The sequence below is a fragment of the Cupressus sempervirens genome, chromosome 10 (assembly GCF_028749045.1).
Source record: "Cupressus sempervirens isolate cs-2001-9-10 chromosome 10, ASM2874904v1, whole genome shotgun sequence".
NCBI classification, from domain to species: Eukaryota; Viridiplantae; Streptophyta; class Pinopsida; order Cupressales; family Cupressaceae; genus Cupressus; species Cupressus sempervirens.
Window position 1 is genome coordinate 94,843,916 of NC_143127.1, and position 13,431 is coordinate 94,857,346.

At 37.2% G+C, this 13,431-nt stretch overlaps 2 pseudogenes; both read right to left on the reverse strand.

Moving 5' to 3' along the window:
- Positions 1 to 2,410: 2,410 nt before the first annotated feature.
- On the reverse strand, positions 2,411 to 3,178 carry LOC149532741 (secreted RxLR effector protein 161 pseudogene; annotated as a pseudogene).
- Positions 3,179 to 10,195: 7,017 nt separating this feature from the next.
- LOC149532742 (F-box/kelch-repeat protein At1g80440-like) lies at positions 10,196 to 11,373 on the reverse strand (annotated as a pseudogene).
- Positions 11,374 to 13,431: the final 2,058 nt, after the last annotated feature.

Here is a 13,431-nt window from a genome sequence, read left to right on the forward strand (position 1 = left end):
ACAACTCTCCCAATCGCTTCAATACATAAAGAATGCGTGGCCAGAAGGGGGCGGCTATGTGGGAAATGGAATTACGATTTGTGGTAAGAGCCAATTTCCACAACTCAACAGAAAATTAATGGGAAACCCACTAAATGAGGACAGTCGTTATATCATTCAGAAAATAAAAACCCAACAACACAAGAACAAGAGATAATATGAACTACCTGGTGGCAGGGTGTACTATTGCTACACCATGTACTACTTCCATTTTAATGGTCCATTGCCATCATATTGGAACAAGTTTTCCTAAGGGTTTATATTAGCAGTTTTGGGATTGCTGTTCTTGAAGATGTGGATGTCTAACCCTTTAAGGTGTCTTTGTGCATGGTTTCTCGCATGTTGTTTTCCCTAGGTGATATGGCTCAGAGACAAGTGGAATCAGGGAAACCCTGATGGCCAGGAGTCTAAAAGTAGACTTAGAAGAATCTACTGAAGGTGATAGGTAAAGAGGAATTAGCAGGCAATTGAGCTCTTCTTTTACACATGACGATAGTAACATGTTGCTCCAAGAAACTAGTTATGGTAGTGTTGTATGAGGAATATGAGACTAGCAGGAATTGTTGCTCATACTTCTTGAACATTCCATGATGACGGAGGACAAAGCAGAAGAGGATGCCAAGGACTTAGATCAGAGGGATAGTTCAAATAATGTCAGGTGTTCTAGGGTGGATGGGGTTAAGTCATCTGTAGTGAAGGCTACAGGGGAGAGATGAATATGTACATGCACACTCACTAGTTTCTGTTAAGATCTGATTACTGCAGTCAAGCTTTATGCTTGTTTCTGACAATAAACATACTATGGAAGTTTCTAGTGTGTCTGCAATCCTTCTCTATGGGTACGAAAGTTGAAATCCAAGGACAATAATAAAGCATTTTGCTTGTTTATCACAATAAACATACTTTGGAAGTTTCTAGTGAGTCAACCTTCCTTGACATTAATAAAGCATTTTTCTTTTTTATCACAATAAACATACTTTGGAAGTTTCTAGTGAGTCAACCTTCCTTGCCTGTTTGGTAGAAAGGGGTTGAGGTCAGAAAAGGAATGGTGATCACTCATGGTATCTAGTTTGAGGGGATTGGAAACTCTGCTGTTGATGGTCATGTCAAGCTGAAGACAGTAGTGGTAATCGCTGATGTGTAGAACATTCCAGTGTTTGATCGTGAGGCAGTTGAGGATAGAAGTGTTGATCATTGGGGGGTTTCAATTCTTCTGTAATTATTCTAGTGTATGGTGTTGTTTCAATTTTGATTGCTCTTTTGCTCGGGATAATTCTCAAATATTGTATGTTGTATGTTGCTTTAAGAATCTGCTATACCTCTTCATGGGTTGTTCATGCAGTCTTTAATAGTATCTTCTCTAGTATTGTAATCTTTTGTTGATATTTCAGATTGGGACCCCATAATAGTACCTTAACAATACAATCCTTCCAAACAGAGTAAAACTTCATTCTCTATAGAGAGCAAAGCCAACCCTTCATAAATTTAAATATCAACCCACTAATCATTTACTGGGAAAGGAAATGTATGAGCTAGCAAGAACATACTCTCAGTTCAATTGAATGCACATTTTTTTTGCCTTTTCTTTATCAGGCTCTAAATAAAAATACTAATCAAGAATGTCACAAAATTTCCCATAAAACCTACTTTTGATAGACTGCTTGTCTTCCAAATCCCCCTTAGGGGTATACAAACTAATTGTTACTGCCGGTAATACCTTTCTGTTCACAACTACCTTTTGTCATCAGACTTTTCAGTGTGAAAGCATACGTGCCATATATCCAATACTTAATTATCCTTATTGATCTGCAATCAGAAGTATCCCCATGCCAGAGACAAAATGTATAAAGCATAGTAGCAATATATGTAAGGAAAAATAAATAAAAGGTTCAAATACATTATTATGTCCAACAGAAAAAAAGAAGGAAAAACTACATATACAATTTTTTGCTTCTTTTGTTTGTTGTTCAAGTGAAAACCTAAAAGGGCTATGTGCTCTGTGAATACAGGTATTTATCAGGTGCTACACACCAGGGAAGCCATTTAAATGGGGATGATGCTTACTGTAAATTAACTAAGAATGCGAAAGAAAACACAGAACAACAAAAACACATAAACACAGAGTTTATCGTGGTTCACCACAAATCGTGGCTACGTCCACATTGAGAGCAGAGGAATTATATTAATGAGAAAACAAATTCCGTTTACAATACATGTCATCAACATATATAGATCACTAATGATCAGCTGAAGAGACAAAATAATATGGAGGGAAAAAACGTGTTTGTTGGCCTTCACAATTCAACAATCTCCCACCTGAAGACAACAGATACACTAGCTGATCATCCATTCCCTTGCTCTACATGCTGACTTACTTCTTTTTAACAAGGCCAAGAGAAGTCCTGGCACATTCGAACTTCTCCTTGGCAACAACCTTCGTCAACATGTCCACCAGATTGATCTTGGTATCAATTTTGGCAACCTTTAGTTTTCCTTCTGCCACCACATAGCGAACATAGTGAGCATGCTTGTCAATATGTTTGGAGCGTCGCTGAGAGGAATGATTGTGAACCATAAAAATTGCACTCTGACTATCTGAAAATAAGACATAATCATCTTGTTGCCAATGTAAATCACTGAATAAGCGTTGCAACCAAATCATCTCTCTAGCCCCTTCGAAAAGAGCCAAGTATTCGGCTTCAGCAAAAGAAAGTGCAACACAATGTTGCAGTCTTGAGACCCAACTAATGGCAGCCCCGGCAAATGTGAAAGCATAACCAATAGTAGACCTGCACTTTTCTCGATCTCCGGCAAGATCTGAGTCACTGAATCCTTGCAGCTGAGAATGATTTCTACCAAAACACAATGCATAATCAGAAGTACCCTTGAGATACCGCAATATCCATTTCACTGCTTCCCAATGAGGTTTCCCGAGATTGCTCATGTATCTACTAACTACTCCCACCGCATGAGCAATGTCGGGACGTGTAGAAACCATAGCATACATTAAGCTACCAACCGCTGATTTATAAGGAACATTAGTCATAAAATCCTTCTCATCTTGTGTTTTGGGACACAATTCAAAACTTAGGCAGAAATGAGGAGCAAGAGGAATAGTAACATGTTTAGCTTCAGCCATGCCAAACCGCTCTACAACTTTGTCAATATATGATTGTTGTGACAAAGTCAATACCTTTTTCTGTCTATCTCTAGTGATAGACACCCAAAAATCTTTTTGGCCACCTCTAAATCTTTCATGGCAAACCGAGAAGCTAACTCTTTCTTTAGCTTGCGGATTATTTGAGGAGAAGTACTAGCAACTAGCATGTCATCAACATAAAGTAACAGAATAACAAACTCACCACTAGGAAGTCTTTTATAGTAGACGTAAGGATCTGATTCACATCGAGTGAAGTTATGTTCAGCCATGAACCGATCAAACTTAATGTACCATTGTCTTGGAGCTTGTTTGAGCCCATACAAACTCCGCTTCAACCGATGATAGAGATGTTCTTTCCCCTTTTGAACAAAGCCTTCAGGCTGTTCCATGTACAATTCTTCATTGATATCACCATGTAGAAAAGCTGTCTTGACATCAAGCTATTCAAGCTCAAGATCCCAAATGGCTACCAATCCCAAAACTTCTCGGGTTGTAGTCATTCGTACAACAGGTGAGAAAATCTCTTCAAAATCTAAGCCCTTTTTCTGAGCATATCCTTTGACAACGAGTCGAGCACAGTACCTCTTTCTTCCGCCATCTTCCTCTTTTACTTTGTATACCCAACGGTTTTCAAAGCTTTCCGGTTGGGTGGAAGCGAAACTAAGTCCCATGTTTTATTGGTTTTAAGAGAGTTAATCTCTTCTTCCATCGCAATCATCCACTGATTTTTATCAGTACTTCTACAAGCATCTTGAAAATTAGCCAGCTCTACTTGAACAGAGATTAATATCTCAAGGTCTACCTCCTCGAAATAAAGGAGCTCATAATCTGAATATTTTGCAGGCATCCTCCTCTGCCTTGTAGCTCGCCTTAAGTCTAGATTTTCTTGGGCATTCTGAGAATTATTTCTTATTATTTCATATTCACTACCCTGTGAAGATGTGCAAATGGGCTGAGGAACATCAAAGTCTCATTCCCTATAACCATGATGTGTTTCATCATTCGACAAATTATGCATATAAATTCTTAAAGTTTCTGGTGACTGTTGTATAACAGGGTGGACTATTGTAGGAGTACCCAAATCTACGCAATCTGATGCAACTTTTGGCATTCTTTCAATAGAAGACCAAAGCATGGAAGGAGTGGAATTACTTTGAGCAGTGAGATCGCCGAAGTGACTAGAGTGAAGTGTCTCCTGTCTACCGCTTGGGCCAAAGAACCAAGATCATGAACAACCCTCAAGTTCTAACCCAAAGTTATCACTATTCTTGTCCTTTTTAATTGTGTCTCACAAAACCATTTTAACTTTTAAACAGCATAACCTAATTTAATTTAAGTATCCAAAAGCACACGGAAGCATGCAAACATTTTTTTATATAAAGACTATTCACTTTCGGCAGTACTAAAGTTCAGTAAAAAATGTAATCTAAACAAGATGAAATGATTCAAAAACAATTTCATTCTTAAAAAGATAATTTTGCTCAGTGACGCAACTAAATAATATCTTACCATTTTTGAGGAGCCGAGCATTTAACAGTGGGCTTAGCAGGATTTGGAAGATTTAAGAACAGAGGAACATGTAGATGAAATGAATGAAGCAGAAAAACATAAACTCTCGCCAAAACTCTCAGCTGTGTCCCTTAGGGAAATAGACTCATGGATTGCAATGATTGCAGGGTATACAAAAGTATGGTCCCCAAACGAAAAAAATAATTACACTATTAGACTACTCCCATGAATGTAGACTCATGTGTGCACAACAGGGTACAAATGTGTTTGGCAGATGTAAAGCTTGGTTCCACAATTCTCCCAGTCGCTTCATTACATAAAGAATGTGTGGCCAGAAGGGGGCGGCTATGTGGGAAACGGAATTACGATTTGTGGTAAGAGCACAACTTAGCAGAAAATTAATGGGAAACCCACTAAACGAGGACAACCGTTATATCATTCAGAAAATAAAAACCCAACAACACGAGAACAAGAGATAATATGAGCTACCTGGTGGTAGGGTGTACTGTACTATTGCTACAACACGTACTGCTTCCATTTCAATGGTCCATTGCCATCATATTGGAACAGGTTTTCCGAAGGGTTTATGTTAGCAGTTTTGGGACTGCACTTTTCTTGAAAATGTGGATGTCTAACCCTTTAAGGTGTCTGTATGAATGGTTTCTTGCATGTTGTTTGCCCTGGGTGATATGGCTCAGAGACAAGTGCTTTAAGGTGTCTGTATGAATGGTTTCTTGCATGTTGTTTGCCCTGGGTGATATGGCTCAGAGACAAGTGGAATCAGGGAAACCCTGATGACCAGGAGTCTAAAAGTAGACTTAGAAGAATCTACTGAAGTTGATAGGTAAAGAGGAATTTGCAGGCAATAGAACTCTTCTTTTACACATGACGATAATAACAGGTTGGTCCAAGAAACTAGTTATGGCAGTGCTGTATGAGGAATATGAGACTAGCAGGAATTGTTGCTCATACTTCTTGAACATTCCATGATGATGGAGGACAAAGCAGAAGAGGATGCCAACGACTCAGATCAGAGGGATAGTTCAGATAATGTCAGGTGTTCTAGGGTGGATGAGATTAAGTCATCTGTAATGAAGTCTACCTGAGAGAGATGAATATGTGCATACACACTCACTAATTTCTGTTAAGATCTGATTACTGTAGTCAAGCTTTATGCTTGTTTCTGACAATAAACATACTATGGAAGTTTCTAGTGTGTCTGCAATCCTTCTCTATGGGAACGAAATGTTATATCCAAGGACAGTAATAAAGCATTTTGTTTGTTACATAATTTGGAAGTTTCTAGTGAGTCAACCTTCCTTGCCTGTTTGGTAGAAAGGGATTAAGGTCAGAAAAGGAATGGTGATCATTCATGGTATCCAATTTGACAGGATTGGAAACTCTGCTGCTGATGGTGATGTCAAGCTGAATACAGTAGTGGTAATCGCTGATGTGAAGAACATTCCACTGTTTGATCGTGAGGTGGTTGAGGATAGACGTGTTGATCATTGGGGGGTTTCAACTCTTCTCCAGTTATTCTGGTGTATGGTGTTGTTTCAATTTTGGTTGCTCTGTTGCTCGGGGTAATTCTCAAATATTGTATGTTATATGTTGCTTAAGTATCTGCTATACCTCTTCATGGGTTGTTCATGCAGTCTTTAATAGTATCTTCTCTAGTATTGTAATCTTTTGTTGATATTTCAGATTGGGACCCCATAATAGTACCTTAAAAATACAGTCCTTCCAAACAGAGTAACACTTCATTCTGTATAGAGAGCAAAGACACCCCTTCATGAATTTAAATATCAACCCACTAATCATTTACTGGGAAAAGAAACGTATGAGCTCTCAAAAACATACTCTCAGTTCAATTGAATCGACAATTTTTTTTCCTTTTCTTTATCAGGCTCTAAATAAAAATACTAATCAAGAATGTCACAAATTTCCCACAAAACTGACTTTTGATAGACTACTCGTCTTCCAAGTCCCTTGTAGGTATACAAACTAATTGTTACTGCCGGTAATACTTTTCTGTTCGCAACTAGCTTTTGTCATCAGACTTTTCAGTGTGAAAGCATACGTGCCATATATCCAATACTTAATTTTCCTTATTGATCTGCAATCAGAAGCATCCCCATGCCAGAGACAAAATAAATAAAGCATAGTAGCAATCAGAAGTATCCCCATGCCAGAGACAAAATGTATAAAGCATAGTAGCAATATATGTAAGGAAAAATAAATAAAAGGTTCAAATACATTATTATGTTCAACAGAAAAAAAGAAGGAAAAACTACATATACATTTTTTTTCTTCTTTTGTTTGTTGTTCAAGTGAAAACCTAAAAGGGCTCTATGCTCTGTGAATACAGGTATTTATCAGGTGCTGCACACTAGGGAAGCCATTTAAATGGGGATGATGCTTACTTCGGGTACTGGTTTTGAAGGCAATGTGCTTAATATAACACTAGTTCTAATTAAAATCAGAATACCTCTAAGATGCTTTTTGTTGTATGAATTTGAACTTTCTTTAGGGTACCGTAGATAAATTGGTTCACTCAATAAAATTGTGGGTTGTCTCTGATAATACATAACTTCTCTTCAGCTGTGCTCTACCACAGATGATAATCTTGCAATGGTTTTTGGTTGTTTGTATTGCATGACTGCAGTATGATAATTTTCTCATGCTTGTGTTTTGGGCATTTGCTTTATTTTCTAAGCATTCATTAGGGGGATACAGCCCTTCATAGGCAATAAATGGAAAAATGGTGGATCCCATTGGAATGGTGAGCCACGTCAATCAGTCCACCTGCATGTCAAATTACCGTTACAGTTTGCTCATGGAAACTCCAGTTTTGTTGTAATAGGTTCCTCCAGAATGGGGTTACTGGTGTTGGTCTCTATCTTGTCACCCTCTAAACATGTTATCGTGTCTCTAGATATAATGGTCATAGATCAATATTGTGCAACCAGTTGCATAGAAAAGGTTTATTTTAGTACCAAAGGGTGTGTGACTACTCCAACAAACTTCCAAGCTTCTGCTGAGACCTCAGAAACTAAATTGGATGATGAGGTGGTTCATCATGAAGTACAACTGATGCATTACAAAGAACATCTATCAAGAACAATGTGATTTTCAAAGTTTCAAAATTATGGCAAAACATTGTGCAACTTACATACGTGGACCTTTCAGTTTTGGAAAAGGAACATGTAAGATGAAATGGCTAGAAATTCTCCAACTTGATGTATGGTCCTTTCAGTTTTGCAAAAAGAATTCAGTTTTGCAAAAAGAACATGTAAGATGAAATTTGAATTTATCCATGTGCCTGGTGTTTATTTATGCTTGAGTTTGCCTAACCAATGGTGAGTTTTTTCCATAAGCTGGTCTATTATATTTCAAGGAGAATATTCTCCGTATTAGGCCCTGGTTCTAAGTTTACAAGCTGGTCTTTGGTACGGTCAGGGGATTTTCTTGTATTGAGCATTGTTTTCATACTTTTCATCTCTCATAGTATTTCTTGACCTTTTTGTAGATAAATTGTTTTTCCTGCCATTAGAATTCATGGAAATTAAGAGCCTTAATGCTATTATTAGCAAGGGTTTGCTTGTAAAATATTATTTGCTGGTCAGTGACCTATGATAGGGCAATCTGTAGACTGAGAAAATGGTGCCATTTTCTTTGCCTTGGAGAATCCAGCCTTTCGATACCTCAAAGGGGTAGCCAAGTTTTAGCTAATGTTGTGAAAAACACTCGGTGTGTGCTAAATATCATCATAATTGATTGTTCTAGATGTTTCACTTAAGGTTATTGTTCAAACTATACGGTATACCATTGAGGCAAAGATTACTGAAGCCTCTGGCTTGGATTTAGTGCTCTTGGCTTCTGTATTTTAAGGGAAATAATTGAAACATTTCAGGGTTTAGATACTTAAAAGAAAAAATTATCTAAAAGATTATACACTCAAGTTTTCTGCTTTTTAAAACTGTTGGAAACAAAAAAATTACAATTTCTACAAACATTAAGTTAACTGCTGAAAGGGAAAGTGAAAATAATAGCTATAATAGTACTTAAAAGTAAATACAAAAGATAGCAGGACATAGTATTGATAGGAATGCGTAGTAGAGCAAGAAAACTTTCTTAGATAGTACAAGTCACAATTTAGGGTAATGAATTTTAAAGTGCATTTTGGGCATTGCACTCGACTTAAAGATTCACCTCTTGAAACTGCAGAATAAAAAAGACTTACTCATTCAGTTTCAAGTGATCAATAGTATAGTGTTCATTGTGCATCCACATCGTTCATAATGACATAATTCAACACCAAAAACTTTACCTCAAATGCTATATTTTGATAGCTAAAAATAAAGATTGGTTCAATGGCTTAATTGTTAAATCTTTGTTTACCAATCAAAAAAAATTTGTTAAACCCTCATTTTGAATTGCAGCTCATCCAACATCTCCTAAATAAATCATGAGAAACCACCTAAAATTATAGTCCTCTGTTTTGCAATTGTTTAAGAATAATTTCATCTATTTTTGCCATATGAATTAGACACAAGTTCTGTTGGAATTTATTTAACCATTATTTTTGCTTCACTCATTCCTCGAATTCTAAGGCAAAGAGCAAAGAGTGTGGCAGACTAATAGAACTGAAATCCATAGAAATTCCAAAATTTATTAGGGAACGCGGTCTAGCACTTCCACAATTAATGACAAATAATTTTGAAAAGCTACATAACACTTCCAAGACAAATGACAAGAACATTCTTTACTGAGACTTATTTTAATACTAATTAGACAGACTAATTTTTAAACTAATTAAGCACAAGTCAAAATTAAGCAAGCCTCTCTATTTTGCAATTAGAGTTTCAACCTCACTCTTCATTCTTAGGATGGGGTCCCATGGGCACCCGCTTGCTTAAAAATAGAGCGGTTGTCGCTGAGCTTTTTTAAGAACATTTAAAAGGGAGCAGTCTCATGGGCATGACATTTAAATTTGCTTTAAAAAATTAGCTCCTAAATTGAAAGAAATATTTAAAAAATAAATTGTTGTTTTTAGAATTTTTGGTAAGATGATTTCAATTTGGAGGGAAAATGAAGGGTAGGTTCTTGCCAAGTAGCAGAATTCTTCCCTAAACAGTAGGAGCTATTTCCAGCGCCCCCCCCTTTTGCATCCGCTCAACTAAAAAGTAGGGGCCCCTCGTTAATAGGAAAAGATTTGAAATTAAGCTTTAGCCCCCTCCCAAAATATTATCATGGGACCTCCAGCTCCTTAAATATAGAGCCCAAACCCCTCATGGAACCCCAGAATTAGAAATGCAGTTGTAAAAAACCTATCAATACTTTAACAGTCTTGGCACGGAATCTAAGACTTCACCAATGCTAATACTATAATATTATGAGAAATGATAGAACTCCTCATGCATACAGCTCTTGTTTTGTTAACTGTTAACAGCATCTAATATAAAAATCAATTATGACAATCTCAACTTCAAACGTAAAAAGAAAGCTTCACTGGCGTCAAAAAAATTCGCAGCATACATAATTTTTCGAATACTCGAAAGTTTCTGTAGCTTATAAAAGTCTAGGAGGCATGTAGGAATGATTGGTCATATATTTCCCCGCCTCAGCATTTGGCTCAAAAAGAGTCAAAGATCCAGAGTAGCAGCACCAAGGTCCGGCGGACTCTGAATGTCTATCCACTTGAATGCTCCTCCTGTCTCACTTGGAAGTGTGAGCATACAATAACCTAATGTATTGTCACGTTTCCTCACAAAGATTTTATTGCCAACCGTTATAGCAAACATAACAAATCGGTCAGAATCAATTCCTGGAAGAGACCCTAAAACCTGCACCTTATTTTGGCAACAGTCATATTCAATCAATCTCCCATTAGCTGAAAAATTATAAATGTTTCCAAATGCACTTACATAACCCCCTACGATGAATGTTTTTTCCATGTTGAAATTATTCTCCATGCTCTTCCAGCTTCTCGTGTAGGAATTCAAAAGATTGAATTACATCAAACTTGCCGTCACTAAAAACACCTTTAGGGAAGAGCTCCATATAGGAGTTCATGTTGGGGAGATCTTCCCACTTGTCCTCATCCACATTGTAAACTGAAGCACTAGATATCGGATCACCAAGCATGCCAAACCGTCCAGCAACACAATAATACCTGCCAAACCCTCCAGCAACATAAATCAGTCCCCCATGCTCATCCGTTGCAGAGGCAAATGTATTCCTCCATCTCGTAACTTTGGCACCCTGTTTCCATTTCAAACCAACAATCGTACAACCACACATGATTTCCGGTAGGGTCGAGAAGATGATCTGGGATCAAAACTAGCTTTTGTTTCACGAAATGGCAGCGAAAATCACCGTGGAATTCTATAGGAAGGGGCGGTAGGCTTTTGCATGAGTTCATCTCTGCGTCATATACAGCTACTCGGACTTCGTCAAATAATTTTTCGATGAAACAAATCCGTTGCTCGGATATCTTCAATACTTTTCTTCTTTCGTAGAAACTGGGGCTTTTCAAAGCCGCATTCCAGCTTTTGCAGACAGACCTGAGGTTGCGATGAGAACACAACTCCACCCTCACCAAGCATTCGCACCCAATTTCATCTGGAAGACGAGGAAATAAAAGCCCCATCGCAGAGAATGGTTTGAACCTGAACCGGGATCTTTTCTATTTATAAGCATGGAGTTCAAATTATTATATTTTTTTTTCTGTCTACACAGTTTTTTCTTACATTATTAATAATTCATTCAAATCGGAAAGACTTAAGAGTTTTTTTTATCATTAGTTAGAGAGTTTTAAATTTAATATTGAAGCTATTGTTAAACCATTTTTAAATCAGCCTTCTAAAAAAAATTGATATAGATTTATTTTTTCATTTATTCAGATAATTTTTTAATAATTTAATATTGAAAATGAGTGCTAAGTGTTCCATTTATTATCATGAGAGATGGATTCATGTTGAATCACTACTCATGAAACATGGGTCAATGAGTTTGACTCAAAATCACACAGTTAAATCTTGACAGCAATATCACAAATTGACTTGTTGTGGAAATTATCTCCTACTTATCAATTGATGAGCTTAAGGGGCTTTCTAATGAATGGTTCATAAGGCACAACACTTGTTGAAGGTTTTGCAAATGGGGTTGCAAACTTTGAGTTTAACCATAGAAGAAACTTCATAGTTAAGCGCGCTCAAGCTGGAGTAGTACTGGGATGGATGACCTCCCAAGAAGTCCTAGTGCTTCACCCTTGTGAGCATCACCTAGTTCCAATGAGCGCTAAGTGTTCCATTTATTATCATGAGAGATGGATTCATGTTGAATCACTACTCATGAAACGTGGGTCAATGAGTTTGACTCAAAATCACACAGTTAAATCATGATAGCAATATCACAAATTGAAAATATTGTTAAACCATTTTAAAATCAGCATTGAATTTTTTTATATAGATTGTATAAAAAATTTAAATAAGTTTTAATGATTTCAAATAGTATTTAAACTAGTACTTGCATCTTTCAAAGGGTGTAAGAGTTGCATCGATAGTTTTATATATATCAAATTTTGTTACATCGATAGTTTTATAATGTTGTGATACGAAATTGGTTCTTGTGGCGGTATTGAGCTGTAAGGGATTACGGATTGTAATCAGGTTGTAATCACTGGATTGTAATAAGATCGGACTTGCTGTTTGGTGGACGTAGCTCAGGGATTGGGTGAACCATGTTAAATCTTGGTGCCTTGTGTTCATTTCTGTGTGTTCTATTATTTTCTGTTATTGGTTATATTTGCATGTAGTTTTTATTTCTATCCGTGGTTTATCCTAACAAGTGGTATCAGAGCAAGGTTATCTTTCAGTTATCCTCTGCAGGAAAGTCTCACGGTTAAGTGGGAGTCTCACAGTTGAGTGGGAGCGATGGCAGATGAGGGTAAGTTGAGGGTTGACAGGTTTAATGGGCAGAACTTTCAGTTATGGAAGATGCAAATGGAAGACTATTTATATTAGAAGGATTTATGGAAGCCGTTGGAAGGAAAAGCCAAGAATCAGGGAACTATGTCAGAGACTGAATGGGATCTTTTGGACAGAAAGGCACTCGGAAGCATTCGATTATGCTTGGCACCATCGGTGGCATTTAATATTACAAAAGCAAAGACGACAGAAAATTTGATGAAAACCCTAGCGACACTGTATGAAAAGCCCTCTGCTTCAAATAAGGTATTTCTCATGAAGCGTTTATTTAATATGAAAATGGCAGAAAGTGGATCTGTTGCAAATCATTTAAATGAGTTTAATACTATTACTAGTCAATTATCTTCTGTGGGTATCAATTTTGATGAAGAAATTAGGGCTCTCTTGATTTTGTGTTCTTTGCCTAAAAGCTGGAATGGCTTGGTAATGGCGGTGAGTAATTCTGTTCCTGGATCTAGTACCCTAAAATATGATGATGTGATCGGTGTTATTTTAAGTGAGGAAACTCGTAGAAAATTCTCAGGTGGATCTACATTAGGAAGTGCTTTAAATGCACAAAGCAGGGGCAGAACGACTGAAAGAGGAAGTAACTTTGGAAATCGTGGGAAATCAAGAGGAAAGTCAAAGGGGAGGAGATCTCAATCAAGAGGACCAAATGATTGTTGGTACTGTGGGAAACCAGGGCACAAAAAGAAAGATTGCTGGAATCGAAAGAAAAATGAAGGAGATAAA